The 20,775-nt window shown below is 40.7% G+C and overlaps 1 pseudogene; it reads right to left on the bottom strand.

Moving 5' to 3' along the window:
* Positions 1-19,812, bottom strand: part of LOC132650604 (zinc finger protein 431-like) — a 75,745-nt pseudogene extending 55,933 nt beyond the window's left edge.
* Between the last annotated feature and the right edge of the window lie 963 nt (positions 19,813-20,775).

Below are 20,775 nucleotides of genomic sequence, written 5' to 3'. Positions count from 1 at the left end.
ACTGTGAGGTCTGTTGGCCTTATCTTTTTTGTATTTTGTTTGGCAGTCCTATCTTAGAGGCCTGTTCTTTTCTGAAATGGATACAGAGGAAGGAAGTAGATATGGGGAAAGAAGGGAGGTATGCTGGATGTGAGAGAAGTGGAGGGAGGGAAAACAGTGGTCAGAATATATTGTATGAGGGAAGAATCCTTTTCAATTAAAAAGCATTAATTTAATTTTCCTACCTAAAAATGCAAAGAAGAGAAGCAATCAAAGAGAAGTGAAATAGTGAAGACAAGGAAAAAAAATCATGATGTACAGTTATTATTCGGTGTGCAAAGAGGGGAAACATCATTCAGGAGTTTAACAAGCTTATTCTTTAGTCTTATCTAGATCTATGAAATCAGATGTTTTGCTCTCACCAATATGAAATATATATCACACAGGTAAAATGAGGTAATTTTCTGCTGTTGTGTGGAATTACAGGGGTCCCTGCTCACTTAATTCCAAAACAGTACTCTTTCTTCTCTATAATAAAAACTAAAGTTTGGAGCTAGAGAGGTGGCTCAGCAGATAAGAACACCCTCTGTTCCTTCAGATGTCCTGAGTTCAATTCTCAGAAACCACATGGTGGCTCACAATCATCTATACTGAGATATGTTGCCCTCTTCTGGCATGCAGGTACAAATGCTGATAGAACATTAATTAAATATATAGTCTTTAAAAAACAAAAAAATAATTTGAATAATATTCACAATAATGGAAATAAGCATGTAATGTTATACACTATTTATGCATTAACTATATAATACATTAAGTATATACAAACTGATATTTTAAAATGCTAAGTGTTTAAACATGTTTTCCCAGTAAAAATAAACATGTCATCATCTAAGGTGGGTTAGCTGATCAAAACAAAACTAAGTGTTACTTGTCTAAGACTATTACATTTTTATTCAACTGTAATTTGTCATTATTTCAATACAAACAAAACAAGTCAGTCTGTTTCTTAACTCATTTTCACTTCATGCAGCATGACTCATTGGCAGAAAACTCTTACGCCATCAAAATAAACCAACATTCTGCATTTTTATAGTATATTATAGTGTAAAAGTACATTTGCTTTTTATTTCTATAACAACATTTGCTCTAAAAAGCCTGACATTTGATTTTCCTTCTCCACATACCAAATAAAAATATATTAAAAAAATTCTTTGAAAGTGATTGCTTCTGCTAGGTTGTGTTGTTTCTGCCCTTCATTTTCTATTGTGAACTATAAGGTAGACAAGTTGACTAAAGCTCTCCTACCCAATGGACAAATGGGAATGTAGCAAGATTGGAATCAGAGAGAGAGAGAGAGAAGTTTGTTGATTTGACACTGCTTATGCTGTAATTATACACTGTTTCATGACCAATAAAGCAATGACTGTGAAAGTCTTTTATAAGTGTGTAATCCCTTTACCATTGCTATTGTTGTCATTCATTTATCATACTGTCCTTCTGAGTCACAAACCATGACCTCAACAAATAAGGAATTAGGTTACTTTAAAAGTTATCCACCACAAACATAAACACAATAAACATGAGAATTCAGATACATTTTATAACTAATCAAAAGTACATGAAACTTTACTGAGAAGACTGCTGGGATCAATAGCCATTTTGTCATTTTATGAGAGCTACGTGCAATGTAGGCACACGTAAACATGGATACAATGAGAATGTGTGAAAAACATGGTTTATTGTAGGTTTTTTGTTTGGGTAATGAGGAGGTGTGGGTGTAGGTAACACCAACAAATGCATCAGATTACAAATAATAAATCCTTGCAGTTTTACATGAACTATAAGAACACAACCTGATGTTCCTTAATTTTAGTACGAATCTGTGGGAATTCCTAAATTCTGCTATCAAGAGATTATTTTGTATGCTAATACATGATCCCATACCACATTCAAATTTATTATTCAATTGAGAACCATGTTTTATTTTCACTTTTTTTCTTCTTAAATTATACATGGGGGGATAGCTTTTGTGACCATAGCAGTGTATTTTGTGTCAGTAAACTCTATACTGAAGTCTTCTTTCTATGGCTGTGTAAATTATTTCATTACTTTCAATTTTATATACTAACTATAGTTTGCTAAACAAATGATTATGTAGGATATCATTTACACTTTTATACTAGAGTAAACAAAACCAATGGAATGATGTATTTTTAAAAAAGATGTTGGCTATTTTCTATTTCAATATGAATTCACCAGAATCCAAAGAAAATTTCTATGAATTTCTAAGAGGAAAGCTGATTCCAAAGCTATGTCCCATGAAAAACGACACAGAATTCCAAATAGGATAATGAAGTAAGAGTACACACATATGCAGCTGTGACCTCAGAACGTGTCTCAGAGCTACAACTATCAAGAATGTGTACAACAGTTGCGACCAAATTAGGAGACAAAGAGAAAAAGCCAAAATCATAAGCCTAAAAATATATTCAAGTTTTCCTCAAAAGACCCAAGGAAACTCTGCCAGGAAAAATGTGACTTGACCAAGGTTACTTATGGTTATATGTGTACAGAAATTAAATAAGCACAGACTGCAAAACTCTTACAAAAGCAACTCAAACTGACCCCTAAAAAGTATATTTCTGACAAACCAGCTACCGTAGATCGCTCTTCTAAAAGGAGAGACCACATGCTCAATGGTCTGGAGCTCACTGTGGAAAAAAAGTGATCAAAAAAGAGGGCTACGATTCTAAAGCCCCTCATGCCTTCTTGTGGTTTCAGGCAAATCCAACACCACTAAAAGCAATACACAAACCAATGTGGTGAGTGTTTTCATGTTTGCTTACTCCCACATGGATTGTGCCATAAGATATGGAATCTGCCTTATCCACCTCCCCAACACTAGCACATCTTAAAAACCTCTGCATCTCAGAAATTCCTATTGTGTCCTGAAATTAAATTTTCCTGAATCACACCACTATGGCTGAAAGAAAGAAAAAGATAAAAAGATTCCAAACAAAAATTGATAGAGGATTCACATCACCCACTTTTTCCAGCTTCAAAACTATTTATAAAATTTGCCACACAAACCTGAATGTGGAATGCAAAGTTAAGAACTTCTAGAGAGCAGACCATCAGTTTTCCAATTTCTCTTCTTACCACACACCAAAAACAACGTGTGTGTGTGTGCACACTGGACAGTGATATTTTAACTATCACAGCTTTAAGCTGCCAGGGATGCAGAGGAATTCTCCCAGCCCCCACCCACTGCCCCCAAGGAATCTACACTCAAGGAAGAGTCAGAGACCAGGGACCAATCCCCAAGTCACCACATAGATCAACAGAAGGACAGTTAACCCACAGTCTCAGCATCACAATATCAGACTCTGAGAGCTTAGCAGACCTTTTCCTCCTGGTTTTGGTACAGTGGCCCACACACTCACCATTGCATACTTTGAAGTCCCCCTCATAGTTCTCTTCAGCTGCATCAGAAAAGAATCCTGGAAAGAAAATATGAGCTACCTCCCATTGGTGCTGCTGACTGATAGGTCTGCCTAGAGTCCCTCATTTCCTTTGACCACCCAGCTGGGCTTAAGGACACTAACAGCTACTCTACTGGGGGATGAGATCAAATAGCTCAGAGAGCTGAGACCTTCCCAACTGGGTCCACACCTTAGGCACACACAGAGCCCTACTCTAAGAAATTTGTATTTTAGTATGTCTTTCCCATCTCCAAGACACAAGGAGATAGTTCCTCTTCTACTTTACAGGGTCCTTTGTGTGCACATTCCAACACACAATAATTGTTCAGTGTCACTATCTCTACATTATAGCTGAGAAATCCTGAAGCCAAACAAGTCAAAGTCAAACAGTAACAATTAAAACAAAAATTGATGAAGAATATGAAAGGAGTGGTAAATGGGAAATGAATGAAAAAAAAAAGAAATAAAAAGGAAAGGTCATAAATGATTCTAGGTATGGTGGGGTAGAGTTTATTATAGAGAAAAGGGACAGAATAGCCAGATGCAGGGACATCTGGGAGAGTCCAGAGGAAACATGACTGAGCATTATGAGGAAAAGTAGGAGGGGAGAGGGGAAAGCTAGACCAAGAGGCCTGGATAGTAAATGATAGATGAAAAAGCCCAGGTAACCAAAATGGTTGGATTACATAAGGAAGACCACCCAGGGGAAGGGGAACTCAGACCCTGGGCTAGAAGGCTGGGGATGCCAACCATTACCCTATCACAGGTAGAAACAGAGGGATTCTAGGAGAACCAGAAGCTGGGCCTCCTTTGATTTGTTAAATAGGTACCTCAGATATTTGTCCCAGCATTTGAGACTTAACAGTAGGGAAGAATGAGGGGGTTGAAATTATTTAACTATAATCTCAAAAATTGTAAAAAGTTAAAACACGCTTCATGCTCCAATAGTATTTTGGTACTAGACATGCGTAGCAGAGCACACCAAGAATTATAAACTCCTTTTCTCTAGGGGTGCACCATTGTTAGAATAATAACATTCCATTTATGCTTGGCCACACCAGATTATCCAGTTCTTCTTTGTTTGTTGAACTAGTGTAACTACAGATATTTGGTTTCTAGAAATAAGTTTAGTTGCTTTTCCAGAATCTTGATTGCCTTGGTCTGTGAACTCCAAGTATTGCCAGTTTGGACATTTCCTAATCATCTAAAATTGAATAACTGACACTTCTGTCCAAGCATGAAAGCTCTCACCATCCTTCTTCTCCATCCCTTTCTGTGCTATGATGACACCAGCTTCAAATTTAGTCACTTAACTCAATTCATACACTGGTGCTTCTTTATTTGTAATTACCCACCCTATGAAAGCCAGAGATGTTTGAGGAACCTCATTCACTGGTCCCTTTTCCATTTCACTGAGCAGGTTAAGGTCCAGCCTGAAATGAGTTGCAAGACACTGGGCCACAAAGGCAGGATTAGGTGGTTCAAAGCAAGTCTTAACTATATAGCATGAAGGCTGAGTTTTGGAAGACATTGCTCTAAACAGAAACTAATGAAAAATCCATTTTTAATTAGGAATGAAATTCTTTTTAAAAGATATTTAATTTTATTTTCTGTGCATTAGTGTGTAGGTGTCAGATTGTTTGGAATTGGCATTACAGACAGTTGTGAGCTGTTACATGGGTGCTAGGAATTGAATCTGGGTCCTTTAGAAGAGGAGGCAGTGCTCTAAACCACTGAGCCATCTCTCCAGTCCCAGGAATGAAATCCTTAATGACTGATAAATGTTGGAGAAGAGAAAGAAATAAGAGATTAGAGCAGTGATGCATAAAGAAAATAAAACTTACTAATTAATACCAACAATTGACTTTTTTAGAAAGAGAAATATAATTGAAAAACTACATAGGTATATTTACTGAGTTTGAACAAAAGCAGCCCCTTCTCTGGTAGAGCTAATAGCATTAATCAGATACTGATTTACCTTGATTCTACCTGCAGTGTTAGCTGCTGAGATTGGTAACCTGACATACAAAGCTACCGCAAATAGCTGAGTCTCAAATTTCTGAGCAGACTTAGCCCTATCTATGAAGACGGCACATAAATGCATAGGATAGACCTACTTGCAAATTCAATATTCACTGGTTCAACCTAACCTGCCCAAATTGAATACCCACCAATCTGGTCTGTTTTCACTCACATGCAAGAGTTAATGTGTGCTAGATATTGAAAAATCACTAACTCTGTGGGGATCATATCCTTCTTCGTAGCCTGATCCCTGTAGCTGACTGCCTTAAAGTTTAGTTTTTGATCTAGCTATTGCCTACCCTGTTTCACCTAGCAATTGTACATAAAGAATTGTTCTTACTGTTCTGAACAGAAGGCAGAAACCATGCTCCACATGCAAATCCTTTCACTGTAACTACAATGGACAGTATTACACTCCCAAACATGTTCCTGGCTTTTGAGAGGGAACTCCATTTTATTCTCAATGCATGGAGAACTTAGTGAAAGCTCTCAAGGCCTAGGCCCCAGTCTGTTACTGGCTATGATAAGAATGATAATGGGTTTGAGAAACAACTATGCCATTTCCCTCATATGAAGGCCTCACGGAATGCCTTCATTGATCCAGGTCAGCCAAGAACACAAACAAGTTTTGTTTTGTTTTGTTTCTTTAGTTTTTTTCCCCTTTTCAAAGAGATATCAACCAGTATAGACTTGCCCCTGTGGAAAAATTATTCTTTTCTCAAAAAGAAAACTGGATCTTTAGGTAAATGAATTTTAATTCAGAACATGGCTGTTCTGGCAAGAGATCACATCCAAAGGCTATAAGATCTAGTTGGAATTCAGGCACACCTTTAATACCAGGAGAAAGAGATAAGCAGATCTTTGTGGTCAAGGCCAGGCAGGTATAGAGCAAGCTTCAGGTATGGAAAAGTTTAGGTCTGGGTGTGGTGGTGCAAACCTTTAATCCTAGCCCTAAGGAAACAGAGAGATGCAGATGTTTGAGTTCTAGCCATTTCTACTCAGGCTGTTCAGCTGAGTCAGTGAGTTGAGAGGCAATGCTGTCAAGTTGAGTTTTCAGAATTCAGAAAAAGTTTTACTGGGAGACTTTTACAGACACAAGTTGAAGACAGAAACTAGACACAGGTGAAGACAGACAGATCCAGAGAATGAGAACCATCCAGAAGATTATAACATATTGCCAAAGTTAGTATGAGGCCAAGCAGAACAATTCAGTCATAAACTAAGAAAAGCCAAATTGATTCAGTCACCTTGGAGGGGAGTCTGAGCCAGAACAGCTGAGTTGAACAGGCCAGCAAGATTCAGGAAAAACTAGAAAGGATGAGCTTATTCAGCACTAAGTCTCAAAGGATGAAAACATTCTCGATTACATTGTATGGAGGCTAGAGGCTTGCAGGACTAGGCCTAGGTTAGCAGATGAAGGCACTAAGCGCCTGGAGGACAATTATTTCAGGGGAATAAAAGTTACTTTAACACCTTTATGTCACCACAGGCTGTAATGTTGGTAGTGACCCTGTAGGATCACCTTGAGCAGCTTGGTAGAGGCCTGTTGTTTGATATGAGGATCGGCCTGGTAGCTGGTTGTAAATCAGAGTTTTCTCTCTCCTTTGCTAGGGTTGGGGCCAAATTTCTGGACAAGCTTGGTCAACATGTGTATGCTAGGATGCTAATCTCTAACAGGCCTGGTTAGCATACTATTTACCTGTGGGGTGATTTGGAGGCAGTCCTCCCCCTGGCTAAATTCTATTTAGTGACACCTATTATTTCCCAAGTATTGGCTATCCTTTACATCATCAATTCTACTCTTCCTCATCACAGCTTAATATTGGAGTGCTACTCAACACATTAGATGGCGTTTACAACCCCCACAAAACTACCTCCGAATGGATCTCACACTTAAAGATTAATTGCTAAGAGCAGAACTTGTAGAGGATGCAAGAAAAACTGGAACACCAAAGACAAATTAAGTACTCCGAGTTTGGCGTCCCACCATGAGGATGATTCTGCTCACAAACCCCTGATGCAAACGCTCTGCATGGATGCGGCCCCCTCAGTGAAGTGACTCAGATACAACCGCTGGGTCCAGCGATCGCCCAGGACCACAATTTCCCTCCCCAGTGGCCGCCGATGACCAGCCAGTTCCAGAAGAGACCCCGCACAGCAGCTCCAGCCACTCAGCCACCTTCTCCTCCCTGAACTCACCATGTTGCGACTTCGGAGCTTGCCTCAGTTTCTCTCACAGCACCCAAGCAGCGGCAGCAGCGGCGCTCAGAGCACTTCAAAGGGAACCACAGGAGCCTACTCAGCAGTGGTAGCTGAACCAGCAGAAAGGCATCCAGAAGGACACGCCCCCTCTCTTGACTGGCAGGTCCGCTCAGAGACCCTGATTGGCCAGAGAGTCTTGAGTGACAGGAGCCCCTCCCTTAGGGCTATGGTGTCTCCCTTAGGGTTAGAGTGTGCGGAAGGGGCACAGCTCTTTAGTCCCTGACACTGACTTCCAGTCCAGGACTGCGCCTTCTCCAGATCTGCGGAGATTCGCATTTCAGCAGCACTAATGCCTGTCCTCCGATAGCCTATGTCTGCCTGCACACCCAGCCTCCAGATCGCCCAGCCCTCCCACCCTGGCCACTCAGCCACTTGCTGCTCCCCTCTGTGGGAGGGGACCCTAGGCTCCCCAACTCAAGATCTCAGGGTATGCCTAAGCTCCCACACAGCAGCACTCAGGAGGCAGTTCTGCTTCTTCCTCCTGGTGGATCAGGCTTCCATAGCCCATTACTCAACTGCAGTGAAGTTACCCATCTGTCCCACAAATGAAAGGGATCCTAGAATATTAACAAGACAATTTTTAATTATTTATACATTTTATAATTAAAAAACAAAATACAAATTTAGGTGAATTCTCTATTAAATTACCATGGCGTTTAAATGCTTTAGCAGTAATATACACATATATAATGTAAATATAAAACGTTTGAATCACATACTCCAAGAAACCCATTCCTAGATGATTAACATATCTAGAGAACATATTCAGTACAATCAAACAATTCTGACAAAATGATTGCAGGATTCTTAAGTTGTGCTAAATCATATTCATCTTTGGTGGAATGTCTAGTTTATAGTGATTTACAAGTACCACAAAGGAATTTATTAGATTTTATAAATGACTCTCACAGGAGTTATATAGTCTTCTCAGAAAACAATATGAATTGTGTTTTGTAATAAATGCAAAATGCATGCTAGGCAAAAAGTATAAAAGCTGATAACAGAATTTTGGTTGGGACTGTGTGTTCCTTATATATTTCATTTCTTAATGTTATGAATATTTTAAATTTTTTATATTAAAATTTATTCACTTTGTATCCCAGCTGTAGCCCCCTCACTCAATCCCTCCCAGTCTCATTATTTTCCCCTCATTTCCATCCATGCCCCACTCTATCTCTCTTTTCTGAGACTGATTCTCCAACCAAGGACCATGCATGGAGATAACCTAGAACTGAGCCCATGGTAGCTCAGTATCCATGTGGGATCCATAGTAACGGGAACAGGGACTGTCTCTGACCATGACTCAGTGGCTAGCTCTTTGATCACCTCCTCCTGAATGGGGAGCAGGCCATAGAGGAAGACATTACAGCCAGTCCTGATGAGACCTGATAGGCTAGGGTCAGATGAAAGGGGAGGAGGACCTTCCCTATCAGAGAAATTTCAAGAAACAAGATTTGTGTTTTGTGGCTTCATACTGGGCTAAGATAACTGCACCTACGTTTCACCTGGTACCTGTGAACATCCTGAGAGAAAAACAGTTAACAGATGACAAACTTTATGGAGCAGTGTTTTTAGCAGCCATAGCAAAATGGGAAGGGAAACAAAACAAAACATCTGTATTAGTAAAGATTCTCTAGCTGAACAGAACAAATGGAATGAATGTACATATGTAGAAAGTGGGTTTATTAGAATGGCTCACAGGCTGTGTTCCAACTGGTCCAACAATGCCTAACTACCGATGGAAAGTTGAAGAACCCATGTTGCAGGATTATTTAGTTATACTGTGAACCCTGAGATGGTATCCTGGAAAAATCTGTCTCTAGTTGTGGAGTGGTTTAGTGTAAGCATACACCACAAGTTCTCTGTTAAAACAGGCTTGGATAAACTCAACCATAGGTCAAGAGCCCAAGCAAGCAACCAGTTGGGAGAAATTCACATGAAGTGGAATGTAGGGACATTCAGTTTGAGAGGATTTTAAAAAAGCATGGAAGGAGAAGTAGTTTTTGTTTTGTTTTGTTTTCTGAGCCTTTGGCTGAGTAGGAAGGTAGGCTGCCTCCTTGAGATAGCAAGTTTTCACCTAGGCATCTGACTCCAGCATCTTTATTGGTGACATCAAATGTTTTGGATTTTGCTTAAAAACAAAAACAAAAACAAAATACAGTAATGGTTCAGCCAATGTAGCTGGATGTCTCAGATGGTCTTCAGTATATACCATAATTCTTAAGAAATAAGCTTTAATGCCAGTTTTTTTAAATGAGCTTGCTATCCAGAGGTAGGGCCAGCAGACAAAGAAAAAGAGCTGCCATCTCCAATATTATATGTATGTATTGTGTGTGTGTATATATATGTATGTATGTTACCATCAGAGACTGTGGATGAGATGAAAGGTGGGTTTTATCACAACAAAAATCTAGATCTAGATTGAAGAGTTTTTCCACTTCCCAACAGTTTCGGTTTTAGTTAATTCCAGACATATAGTCAATTTGGCTGCCTAGAATAACCATCATAACAGTGAAAACAGAAGAGCTGAGAAAGATTTTTTTTTTCCTGTGGCAGTAAAGGAGATCATGGGAGTCTTTTCCAAAGCATGATTTTCTTCAACAAAGGAAGCTTTGATGTTTTACTTTGGGAATCTGGAAAAGTTCAATTATAGGTTTGCCTATGTTAAAGCATGCTAAGTTAAATCCTTTTCTTAACATGGTGGTAGTGTGTAAGGAGATATATTTAAATGCATCTTAACTCAAAGTCATGCAGAAACATATGTAAATTATAAAAGTGGACAGAAATGCCTCTGGAATGTTCATCTTGTACCACAAGGTCTAAGATGAAAATAAGGGACAGTGGATATCGTTTGCATGTGGCCAGTGCTACCTGTCAATCATGTTGTATGATTTCACAGATAGAAGTATCAAGGCCATTTTCTCACACATACAAAGACAGAGAATACAGATTCAGAAAATATCAAGGAAGTCACCAATCAGCACCATGGACACTATTCTTAGAGAAACAGCTTTGCTGAGCTAGTCTAACCTCACAATGAGCCTGATTTTGCCTATGAGATGGCTGGTTCAGAGGAATTATGCAGCTACTTTCGTACAGGAGTAGAAAGAGTTCATTTTAAGTAGCCCTGGCTGCTGTCTGTCTCACTGCTGTGATATCTCTGTAGAGATTACTACAATTTTAAGCTTTATTTTTATTTTATATACATGGGTGTTTTTCTGTGTGTGTCTATGTTCAGTAACAACAGAAGCCAGAAGATGGCAGGAGATGACATTGACTGGAATTAGAGCAAATGGCTAGCTACCATGTGATTTCTGGAGATGGAACCTCTATGTTCTGTACCAATATCCATTGTTCTTAACTGCTAAACTATCTGTATAGCCATGTTCTAATTTAATATGTATTTTTATATATTTTAATTAAAATATATTACATTGCTTTACCCATTTCTTGTCCTTTCTCTATCCCTTCTTATTCTTCCCAGGTGATTTCTTCCATGCTAAGTATGGGTGAATAAGCATGCTCAAATATTTGAATAAAACTTGCTGAGTCCCTTTCTGTTGATTGTGTATATATGGTTTCAGGACTGACCATATTGTATTGGAAAAGCAATTAGGAAGCTCATCCTTGTTTGATGCTAATTATCCTACTTTCAGGAAAATTCCACTCTTCAATGAACAAGATGTTGAACCACAAAGGTCCTTGTACCCACAGATCACTAGGGAAACCAGGAATGTTAAACATGCAAAGGCCTCTTCTCAGTGCATTAGATAAAATAACTGCATTCAATCCAAAAGGTGGGAGTGGAATTTGTTAATGACCTCTTTGCTAGCTGTGGGGGCAGACCTCACCTACCTCTTGCTACAGAGGCAGACTTTACCAAAATTTTCCAGAATGATTATTTCTTTCCTAGACAGTTACCCATCTGAGTGACCAAAGATGTGCCCCTATATGAAAAGGGTGACAGAATACCCAGTTTTCTGTGATCTTTGGATCTTGGAGGGGACAGATGCACCCCTCTCTGTAACAGTTTTCTATGAGGACAAGGTAGGTATGTTGTGCCCGATTCGAGAGATACCAAAAGACTACTAGGAGTCCAGTCCATTGAAAATCACACGAGGATCTTTATTCAAGCTAAATCTCAGGCTGCCAATCTTCCCCAACATAGGAGGTTAGAAAGTGAGGCCCTGAATCTCAGGGAGGCAGACTTTTTAAAGGAAAAAACGGCAAGCGGGGGATTCCAAGCCTTAGAGCTACAGAGAAGGATAAGTTTTGGGTAGGGGGTTCAGCAACCTTTTGGTTAATTGTTCCAAGCCACCTGGCCAAACCTACAGATAGCAATCTACATGATAGCCAACTGGGTGGAGTGGAGGATCCACTAACACATTCTGTGGCATTTATGATACCATGTGGGGTGGAGGCCTGGCTATAATTATCTATTTACACATTTTGTGGTATCCACAAAACCTGCAGGGTGGAGGGCCATGTGGCCTTTTCGGAACCCAAAGGTGGTGATCAAATCATTCCAAGGTCAGTCAACTTAAGACAGAGTCTGAGAAACAAAATGGAGCCACCCCTGCCATCCTCAGTTCCTTCAATACAAACAAACTACATCTGAAAAGGCCAGAATGAACCTGAGTTCTGTGTTATTTGTATACCACTAGCTTAAGACAGTCACACTGTGAATCCCAAATCTGTCTATAGATTAAGAAATTCTGTTGCCCTGGAACTCAGTATGAATGGTGAAATTGCCATCCTGACTCACAGGGACCCACAGCCCTGCTAATGCATTCTCTAATTCATGTCTCCCCGCAAGTGTCAGTGGATGTACCCTGAACTGAAAATGGCAAGACTGAAGAGCTAGCAAAGAGGGAAGCTCAGGCAGAAGGGTCTATGCAAATGAGTGCAGGTGTCCTCAGTCTCCCGAAGAACGCATTTTGCGCAACAGGAGCACTGCAGACACAATGGATTGTCACAGGACACCGCATAAATAACATGCGAATTTTTAAATGCTCATGGTGTGTACTGTTCGGCTTTAAATTGAATGAGTGCAGATGAGAAATTGGGTAGGTGATGCATTTTCCATTGTTAATGGTTTTTAAACTATGAAAATATTCACTCCGAAGCATTCCTGAGACATAAACAAAAAGTTGGGAAGATGACTCAGCAGTTAGGACATTGGCTCAGCGGCCTCCCCACTATCTCCCGGGCCCAACAGCGGATACGCACCACATTTCTGAACTGTAAACACAAACCTGGAAAAAACAGGAGCCATTTACCCCTTTCATTGATCAATACAGAGTGCACCAAAGTCAGGGAACTACAAACAATCCCAGAGTGCATTGTGGCCACAGCAAGCTTCTGTGAGAACTACAAGCATGGCTCCTCAATGAGAACTACAAACATGGCGGGCTGCAGAGCAAAGACTTCTGGGATTGTTTGCAGTCATCTCAGCTTATGGCCAAGCTGTAATGTGGTGCAGGCGCAGAAATACAATTCCCAGAATGCTACGGGCACTGTTTATGCCTTCACAAGCTTGCCTGGGTCGTTTTCCCTCAATGGTAGGGTAGCCTGGACCAGAAGTCGCCCTGAAGCTCTTTTCCACCGCTGCAGAGGCCCTGGTCTGGGAAGTCACCAACCGACCAGGGCACACAGCGTTTCCCCGGGTCCCAAGGTTCTGGAAATGTCCCCTCGCTTTGCCCCTCGCCTTCTTAGGAATCAAGACCTTTCTAGGAGCATCTCCGTGACGTCATCGCCCCGCCCACTGGAAGTCGCTTGTGTAGAGGCAGAAAGTGCAGTTTGCATTCTCCTGCTCAGAGGCCGCACAGCTGGTGTATGGGAAAGGAATCCTGGGGTCTTGCCCCCCCTTTTTTTTGTAATCGCGGCCCTCCCAGTCAAAGCAGCGCAGCTCTCTCGGGAAGGCAGAAATGTGCTCACCCTGATAAATATTTTTAAAGATTAAACAACAACAACAAAAGGTGGCGCAGTGGCATACACCTGGGATCCCAGCACTGGGGAGGCATGGGCAGGCGGGTATCAGTGTGTCCCAGACCAGCGTGCTCCAGAAAGCGAGTCCAGGACAGACAGGGACACAGAATCGCTATTTCTTTCCCAGTTGCCAGGTTGGATCCCCAGGGACAACAGGGTGGTGCACAAATGTCTGGTTCCCTCCGGTGATGCGCACGAGTCCATGAAGACAGAGCGCTCCTGCACCTAATAGCTAGATTTATATATGTGATAATTTTAATACTATATATTTTAATTTAGTAAAGGCAGAACTGTCTCGAGAGCCCACATCCTCTAGTCCTGTGGCATCGTTGGATGAACCACTGAAAGATAAAGGCCTTATTCTGCCCTAAGCATACAGGGACCCTGTGCCAGAATTAAGCTAAACAGAGTGGAGGAGAGGGGGATGCTAAGGCGATTACCTGGGCCCCTGCACCTGTATCCAACCTCTAAAAGTTGTTGCTGCAGGCTATGGAGGACACAGGTTTTCCCTTAATTTAGAAAAAAAAAAGCCTGAGAGAATTTATTCCAAATTTTAATACAAACAAGTAACTGACCTGTATTATACATGCACAACAATTTCAGTTCTTCTCCTCTGCTCACACACACAAAAAGCATATACTGTATATGACGCTACTTCACTCTTGGAGGAAAAGATGGCTGTGCTTTGGGCTCGTTTTGTGTTTCTGAGTTTTCTGCAGTGCTGTAGCAGTTATGATCCCACAGATGATGACACATACGGTGATCAGGTGTAGCCACCCAGGTACATATAGGAGCAAGGTGCAGCAACTTGATACAAAGGATAAAGACAAAAAAAGCCATTCCTGGATGTGTAAATGGACAAACACACACACACACACACACACACACACACACACATTTGAGGACCCCTTCATTCCTTCTCAAATAATAAGGGTTCCAGGTCCAGATGTAGTTTTGAACAAGTTTTGTTTCGTTTTCATTTTAATGGCCCACATACAGATAAAAATTTGGTCAGGGATTTGGTTCTGGCTCCTGATTGGTATCACATGAGACCAAATTCCCACTGTTCTCCATTTCTTGAGGAATAACTGAGGATGCATATGCCTTCAGTCATGGCCTCTTAAAAGACTATCATATTATTTACTGTAGTTTAAATAGCAAATGATGATGTTATTCCTATTACTCAATTTCATCTCTGGTGAAAATTCATATTCTGAGGAACATGTGGAAGGTTTTCTAAAACAACTCTCCCTCCCCTACATGCACCACTTTCACACACTCAAAAAAAATACAGCATTATTCTTTTCCCATGTCTGACAAAATCATAATTTCTGAAGAGCCTACGCTGCCAAAAACTCACTAGCTAGCACCCAGAACACATGCACCTATCATGAAGTATAAGAACCTTTGATACAATGACCATCATCATCTACCAAAATGGCCAGTATGAAACAGACCATCACAGAGAGGCTGCCCACTGACCAGTGTTATAGTGGAATTCAAATAAAATTATAGTCTTTAACCCAATAATCACTCTGCATGGTAGACGGTCCAGGTGAGTCAGTGAGGGTGACTTGTGCTTGTGAGGGTAGCATCACTCCCAGCAGCCACAGAAATAGACATGAAGCTCAGCTCTTCCTGCCAATCTTCACATTCTCCCAAACTGTGCTCAGCCTAAACCCAGAATACCATCAGCACCCCTACCTTCCAGCTAGCTCCAAATGACAGTGAAGCATCTCCAACAGATCCAAGAACATGAACACTTCCTGATGTGTGCTTGACATCACTGAACCAGCCAGGAAAATGTCTGTTATTATCCTGGAAGTAGTAACTGCATGGCTTTCACCACGATCATACAAAATGTTTAAATAATGTGACATCTTCCAAAACACACAACAGGAAGCATCAATGTAACTTGGTATTGTTGCTTTTTTTCCTCTCTCATTCATCACAGCAAATTCTCAGTGTAGCTATGATTTTCTAGGTCCCAAAGTTCCTTTCTTACAATCCTAATATCTTCTCAAACCAAAATGAATGTTATAACCCAGCAGCTATTTGTTTCCTCCTGAGCAAACGTAGTTATCAAAATGGAATTGGTGAATTTCTTTTGGATGGGGTCACCGAAGCTGGTGCACCTCTCCAGAGAAGATGGAAAAGAGTAAATTCCCTAGGATGGTGTCTTAAAGTGAATCAAGTATGGCAAAGCATAATAACAGGAGCCATGCTGGCCCTGCCTTGATTTCCAGAGTCTTCAATATTTCACAAGGACAAACAGTGAGGTCAACCAAATCTCAGCATATGGTTCCTATATTATCATTTAAGATATGCTCAGGAAAACAATAGGTTTTTTAATTAGGATTTTCCCCAAATACCTTCACATTGGCTGTTTGTGCAAGAAGTGCCCACAAATACCCAGTCTCATGGGTCTGAAAAAGGTAAGAAATAATGGTCAGAGAACCAAAAAACACCCTTGAGAGAAGACAAATCCTGTACAATTGGAATAAGGACACATAAATAAACCCACACTTCTACTAAAACTTTACTTTCAACAAAGACAAAACCATACAATGGAAAAATGACAGCATTTTCAAAAAATAGTTGTGGTCTAACTAGATGTCTGCCTGTAGGAAAATGCAAATAGATCCTTTTGTATATCACCATGCAGAAACTCAAGTCCAAGTGGATCAAACACCTTGACAGAAAACCAGAGACTCTAAATCATTTAGAAGACAAGGTAGAAAAAAGTTTGGAACTCAGTAACATGGGAGACAATAGAACAAATCAGTGCAGGCTCTGAGATTAACGATTAATGAATGGGATCTCAAGAAACTGAAAAGCTTCTGAAAGTCAAAGGACATTATCAAAAGAACAAAACAGCAGCCAATAGATTGGGAAAATAGCAACACCAACCCTACATCAGACAGAGTATTAAAAATCCAAAATACACAAAGAACTTAAGAAATTAAACACCAACAAATCAACTAATCCAATTTAAAAATGGGGTTCAGAGCTAAACTGAGAATTCATCACAGAGGAATCTCGAATGGTTGAGAAACACTAAAGGAAATCATCAAAGTCCTTAGTCATCAAACAGAAATCAAAATGACTCCAGGATTCCATCTTGCACCACTTGAATGGCTAAGATAAAAAACTCAAGTGACAACATATGCTGGTGAGGATGTGGTAAAAAGGGAACATTCCTCCACTGCTGATGGGAGTGCAAATTTGTACAACTTCTCTGGAAATCAATCTGGTGCATTCGCAGAAAATTGGAAATAGTTCTACCTCCAGACCCAGCTATACCACTCCAGGGAATGTATCTGAAAGATGTTCCATTATAGAACAAGAACATTTGTTCTACTATGTTTATAGCTTTTTATTCATAATAGCTAGAAACTGGAAACAACCTAGGTGTCCCTCAAATCTAGAAGAATGGATAAATTACTTCTGGTATATTTACACAATGGAATACTAATCAGTTATTAAAAATAAGAAATCATGGAAACTGCAGGCAAATGGATTGAACTAGAAAAAATCATCCTGAGTGAGGTAGCACAGACACAGACAGAAACACATAGTATATACTCACTTATGAGCGGATATTAGACCTATAATACAAGATAACTGTACTACAATCCACAGATCCAAAGAAGCTAAATAACAAGGAGGGTCCACAGGAGGGTGCCAGAATGTCACCCAGAATAGAAAACGGAATAGACAGCAGAAGTGGATGAAGAGAGGGAACTGAGCAGAATTTTTTTTTTACTCTAAGACAGGCTATTTATTGTTCACAAAAGAATCTTTTTTTATGTTTTTTTGCCATAAATATAGATTCTATTTTATTTGAAATGGTTGCTTTGGATACAGTCCTCTTGTATATATATCTTATGGCACTGGACATATTCCATGAAATCATAAAAATTTTGGTTATTGAACTTGCCATATTTTTACATATTTACACATATATCTTACAGGATTTCATCTCACACTAGGAAAGCATTTGTTGAAAGACATTCAAATTAAATGTCTTCAAATGAGTGCTTTCAGTCTCCAAATCATTTAAGATACAGATATATACACATACACGTTGACAGAACCTTTTTCCATTTTAATTTGTACTTTCAACTATAAGGTGAAAATGTTTTATTGGCTTGATGACAGTGAATTACTTACCAATAATATAAGATATGATGCTACCCTTGCTTACCAGTGAGGCTTACCTGGCATGAAAAAAGCCGGTCCATGTTTCTGTATGCTTTAGATCCCATTTCAAATTTGTTCAACAGTGTTTTATGGAGGGCACAGGACACTGCATTCCATATGGAATAGCTGGGCTCAGAAAGGGTCACCACATCATTTTCTTCTGTTAATCTCTATAGAAATTGGGCATGGGTCATGATTTTCACATAGTAAAGCAGGAGATGCAATCAAACCTGTCAATCCAGAATTTATGGAAGTAAAAATCTCCTGGGTACTGGGAGGCTGTAGAAGACTAGAAATAGCTCATTAAGTCAGGGATAACTCTTGTTTTCAAATATGAGAAGCTTCCTCAAAAAGTTCATCAAGTCATTACTATTTGATAGGGACTCAAAATAAAATGTGTTGGTTTGCCATGTTCTACACCTTCCTTCTGGTTGAAAATAATTTATTTACCATGTGGAAAAACTTCAGTTACTTATGTGAGTACAGAATACCTGCACTTTTACCTGTGTATGTTGGTTCAAATTCAGCAAATCAACACCAAATAGTACCCAACTTTCAATTAGCTGGCTGTTTTTCTGCAAAGCCACAAAGATCTTTCTTTCTTTCTTTCTTCCTTTCTCTTTCTTTCTTTCTTTCTTTCTTTCTTTCTTTCTTTCTTCCTCCCTCCCTCCCTCTCTCTGTCTCTCTCTTCTCCTTCCTTCCTTCCCTCTTCTTCCTCCTCCATCTCTTACTTTTTCTCTTTGCCCATTAGACCAGCAGAGGTGGCCAGATCCTTCTGTACTGAGTCCCCAGCACCCTATCAACTAAGCCCAGTGCACCTTACCTACTCAACCCCCAGCCCCCCCCACCTCGCTCGTGCACCCGCGGGGCCCAGCAGAGTGCACCAGAAACTTGGGAACTCAGCAAATAGTACCCAAGTTTCAATTAGTTGGGAGTCTTTTTCTTTCTTCCTTTATATTCTCTTTTTCTTTCTTTTCTTCCTTCCTCTTCTTCCTCCTCATCAGAGGACGCCAGAACAACATATACAAGGTCGTGCACAGCCTCACCCCGGGCTGGGTGCACCATCTCCCCCAGGAAGCACGCAGGCCTGGTGGGAGCAGGGGACTGTGCCTTTTCTCTTCCCGCCATGCCCCTGCCTGCGTGGCCGCTCAGGAACTCCAGGCGGATGGATGGAAGGCGAGGGGTGGACAAGAGAGGAAGGCGGGGAACCCCAAATCCCTCCTACTCCCCTTTCTCCCCGCCCGCACCCCACGTGTGAGCAGGACTATGTATTCATAACTGCTTGGGATAAGATGATTGCTGACCTGGGAAAACCATTCCGGGTAGCAGGGCATTTCTGGCGGAAGTCCCGCCCCTTATGGCTTCGCTTCCGTATCCGCCCCGCAGACTTCCAGGCTCAGAGACACGGAGGCCGCCCTACCATCTCCCTGGTCTCTGCCACGGGGATGAAAACGCAAACCCTCTAGTCACAGACAGACCTTTACCCCTTTGTTTCTCACTTCGGAGCTCTTGCTGGTCACGTAAGTCCCAACGATCCCAAGATGCTTCACGCCAGAAACCCCCCACCCCCTGCCTGAGAACTACAAACAAGGCTTCGGAGCTAAGACTTCTGGAATTGTATCTGAGAACTACAAAAATGGCGTCCAGGCGGCGCGATGCATCCTGGGATTGCTCGTAGTCGCGAGCCTGCGTCTCTCCCTGTCGGCTGTCTGGACTGTGGCCCAGGTGTTGCCTACAAATCCCAGAATCCCCTGCGTGCTGTTCCCACCATCATAAGCCTTTGTTCCTAAGCTTCTCACCTGGTGCCTTGGCTAGGACCCTGGAAAAAGGCTCTGGAAGCATCTTCTAGGTGCTGAAGGCCGCTGTGGCACATCTTTGTCCTCAGACCTTACACAGCCTTTCCCCTGGTTCTGGTGTCTGTAAATCTCTCTCTCACACCATACTGTCCCTGGCATCACAATTGGGCAGGAGCTTTGTGACGTCTACTCCTCGCCCCCATCCCATAAGTTAACACGCTTGGCTGCTGTTTTTATTGCTCCTGTTACTACATTAAAATGCCCAGTCCCTGGTAGCTGGAGAAGGGGTCCTTGGGTCTCCTTTAATTATGTCAGGAGCTAATCTCAGAACAAAGGGCCCCTGTTTTATAACCCTTTGAAATTTTGGCTAGATGCCGTTTTGTTTGTTTGTTTGTTTTGTTTTGTTTTTTAGTAAGGGAAAAAGAAGTGGTCAGTTTTAGTTTTCCTCCTTAGCAGCTGTGTAGCCAGTCTCTAATTCTAGAGAAGAAATACTGGGCTCCCTCCCCTATTTCTTTTCCTTTGAATAATTCTTCCTGGTCAGTTTCCTGGATTGCCTTGCAAACCTTAACAATGTATTATAGTTAAAACATTAGAAACACAAAATCTTAAAAACTGTTATTAAAAGGTGCATTGACAAAGATCAAGTAACTTACTCATGCTGCAAGCCTATTAGAATAATACCAAACTGTTTGACATTAACTTTAACATAAGAAGGAAATCAAAAGATATACTCTAACTCCCAAAACATCGTAATTGTTAGTCAAGATGTTTTAGTCAGCAAAGGTATGTACCAAAATGAAGGAGTTTTCTTTTATGGTAGAAAACTTATTAAAAGAGTTTATGTGTACAAAGACAGCTCTATAGACAAAATTAGCCAAAGCAATAAAATAACTAAAGGAGATTATTGAGATACAAATTGGTAAGTAGGAAGTCAAACAATCACTAATCACAAATGATATGATAGTATAAAAAAGTGACCCCTGAAAATTCTACTAGAGATTTCCTACAGCTGATGAACATGTTCAGCAAAGTGATTGACA

The sequence above is a fragment of the Meriones unguiculatus genome, assembly GCF_030254825.1.
Source record: "Meriones unguiculatus strain TT.TT164.6M chromosome 13 unlocalized genomic scaffold, Bangor_MerUng_6.1 Chr13_unordered_Scaffold_28, whole genome shotgun sequence".
In the NCBI taxonomy this organism is placed as follows: domain Eukaryota; kingdom Metazoa; phylum Chordata; class Mammalia; order Rodentia; family Muridae; genus Meriones; species Meriones unguiculatus.
This window is presented reverse-complemented; position numbering and strand designations above follow the sequence as displayed.